Raw genomic sequence first — 3160 nt, 5'->3', positions numbered from 1 at the left:
AACAGGTCCTTAAGCTTAAACCTGCTCGGGAGCAGGCTTATTTCATGTAAACAGGATTAGATAGCATCTTTTTACGCAGAATTGATACCTAAAATATGTCCGCTACCACCGCTACTTTATTACAAGAGTATCCTACTAATCCAGGGACAATAATTTAAAATAATAATCATTTAAAAATTAATTTAAAGATAATATAAAAATGTTGTGTAGTCTTTAATACTATAAGCAGTCAGTTTTACTCACTGAAATACAGGAGATGCAGTTACCATGATCGTGACCCTTAAGAAACTTTAATTAATGCTGTCACGTAACAAATCTTTTCAAATATAAAATGTTATTAATTGCTAATTACTAAATTAAAATAAAAATGTAAAGCCTGTACAAATATTAGAAATCGTGAATATAAATAATTGGGAATCATGTAAACAAAAATTAATAAAATAAAAACAGTCCACATTTAATTGATCTATTATAACATGTATGTAGTTTTGTTTGCTTGGCTGTTTCCTTATAAAAGTCCAAAAATGTGTCAAGTTTTTCGTCAGGTGTCTTTTTTAATTATATGATGTCATTACGTTGCTGTCTTGCCGCCAGCCAATCGCTGCGTTGCTGATCATGGTTTCGAGCATCGATACATAGCCCCTTTTAAACCAACCTTATCTCAGATAACTCAATCCAACCATACTAATCATCAACAACAGGTGCGTTCGAAGAACCGAATTAGCCAGATCCTGATTAGCGCGATGATATCATCTCGGATGTAATAAGCGACGTACGAAGAATGGGCCCCAGTAAACGATAGCTGTCTGTTTTTGTAGTTCTTGTTGAATTTACAGAACTTCAACCAGTAGATGTCCTAAGCATGCACGTTTCAAGCGCGTCTAAACAGTGAATATAGTGTAATCTATCTGGGGCCTGTTTCATAAAACAAGTTTACCAAATAAACCAGATTTATTTCAGTTAGTCTGACTTATTGTCAGCTGATTTAGTTAAAAATAAGTCAGACTAACTTAAATAAGCCTGGTTTATTTGGTAAACTTGTTTTATGAAACAGGCCCCTGATCTCTAACCTAGTCAATGTAGTGGAATAAAAACAATACGTAGTGCTTTCTACTGCAACTTCAGAGGAGGCAAGACAATGTTGTCGAAACTAGCGCTGAATACCTGAGGTCATTTTATGTTTTATGGTACTCTGATTGCTGTGCAATGTCTGTTTGCTTCTGTCGCCTGCTATTTCAAATGTGCAAGCCCTTTAAATTTGAATGAAGTCTGATTAGTTGTCATTAGCTATGTTTCCATCCACCTATTTTTATGCACATTTTGGAATATCGCTTAAAAAAAACGCTGGATGGAAAAGCCAAGATGCGCATCAATTCTGAAAATGCACATAAAAAACGTGTGTGCACATTTGAGTAGGATAAACTTTTTATCCGATAAGAAAAAATGCACATAAACTACGATGGAAACACATTTACCGAATAAATCCCTCCATGTGCATCGAGAAAGTCATGTGACTTTGAGCTATGAGACGGGATAACTTGACTAGCAGTGGACCGATCTCGTTAACATCATCTATATGTTGTTTTGGTCATTCTGAAATGCCTGAGCAAAGTCTGTCGTCAAAGTATTTCTGTATAATTGTCTTACACGACTGTGTTCCCAAACAGCTGGTATCCGCCGCCGAACGCAATGTCTACATTTATTGTGTTTCGTCTGTTCGCTCTGAGGCGCAATTAATTGATCATATATGAAAATTATTATATTCAGTGGCTTCTCCTAGTTTTCTTAGAGATATTTAGTGCCCGTTTACCAGGAAGTGATGATTTTGCTCTCTTTGACTCGTTGGATGGAAACGGTGCTTTATTCGCAAATGTTTTATGTGATATTCCAGTTTTGCGCACAAGTTTAATTTTAATCTTTGGATGGAAACATAGCAATATATCTATGTTTCCATCAACCTATTTTTATGCACATTTTGGAATATCGCATAAAAAAACGCTGGATGGAAATGCCAAGATGCGCATAAATTCTAAAAATGTGCATTAAAAACTTATGCGCACAATTGAGTACGATAAACGTTTTATCCGATAGGAAAACATTTGCATAAACTACGATGGAAACACATTTACCGAATAAATTCCACCATGTGGAAAATCAGCGGATCATCAGCGCTCGGCAATCTTTATGTGTGAACTACTCAACGACGCATCAAAGAGGCTCGCTGACGCGTCGCCGACGCCTTGCCGACGCCTTGCTGACAGCAAACAAATATCTAGCATGCTAAGGTCGGCCGACTCAACATCACGTGGTGTCAGGTGTCGTGACGAGCTACAGCCATTGAGATAGGCATGGGTTGAGGTCATTGGAAGAAAAACAGCAGCTGCAACATGGCTTTAAGAAAAGTTTGGACAATAAATGGAGCGATTTTTTTCAGAACAGATCATCGCGCAAACAGCTTGCAGCGCCATTTCTTCCCGATGTCTATTTTCAAATAAACAACTCCTGTTTCACGTATTGTTTCACACCATTCCCGTTCCACTTCTCGCGTGTGTTTTTGTGACAAAACGTGGTTTGGGGATAGGATAGAGTCATTGGGTGATAGAGTTGTTAGGCGTGTTCGACTTGAAGCATCGCTGCGCAGAATGATCAGTGTATGACATCAAAGTACCGCGAGAGCGATTCGAAAGCATATCACTCTCGCAGTACTTCGATGTCATACACTGATCATTCTGCGCAGCGCTGCTTCAAGTTAAACGTGCCTGTTGTCAGCTCGTGTAGTGTGTAATCCCCGGTTGCAGATTACTTACGTAGTGTCACATAGTGTGAACACCACAATGCACTGGCCAAGAAAGCACAGCAGCGTCTCTACTTCCTCCGCAAACTAAGAAGAGCCAGAGCCCCGGCCCCCATCATGTACACCTTCTACAGAGGCACCATCGAGAGCATTCTGACGAGCTGCATCACTGTGTGGTATGGTGCCTGCAACGCATCCTGCCGCAAGACACTTCAGCGCATAGTGAGAGCAGCTGAGAAGATCGTTGGTGCCTCTCTCCCCTCCCTCCAGGACATTTACAACACCCGTCTCACCAGGGGCGTGTCTACGTGGTGGCCAGGGGTGGCACCGGCCCCCCCTGAAATTTGGCTGGCCACCCCAGTTGCC

At 40.3% G+C, this 3160-nt stretch overlaps 1 protein-coding gene across 1 annotated transcript in view; it reads left to right on the top strand.

Moving 5' to 3' along the window:
- The window catches only part of LOC107672912 (heat-stable enterotoxin receptor-like), a 38747-nt gene that overhangs the window by 6579 nt on the left and 29008 nt on the right, over nt 1-3160 (top strand). The gene's annotated exons all lie outside the window — the stretch shown is intronic.

Source organism: Sinocyclocheilus anshuiensis, unplaced genomic scaffold, assembly GCF_001515605.1.
Source record: "Sinocyclocheilus anshuiensis isolate Anshui unplaced genomic scaffold, SAMN03320099.WGS_v1.1 scaffold464, whole genome shotgun sequence".
Classification (NCBI taxonomy): domain Eukaryota; kingdom Metazoa; phylum Chordata; class Actinopteri; order Cypriniformes; family Cyprinidae; genus Sinocyclocheilus; species Sinocyclocheilus anshuiensis.
The sequence above is the reverse complement of the archived record's forward strand: the minus strand, read 5'-3'. Positions and strand labels throughout refer to the sequence as shown.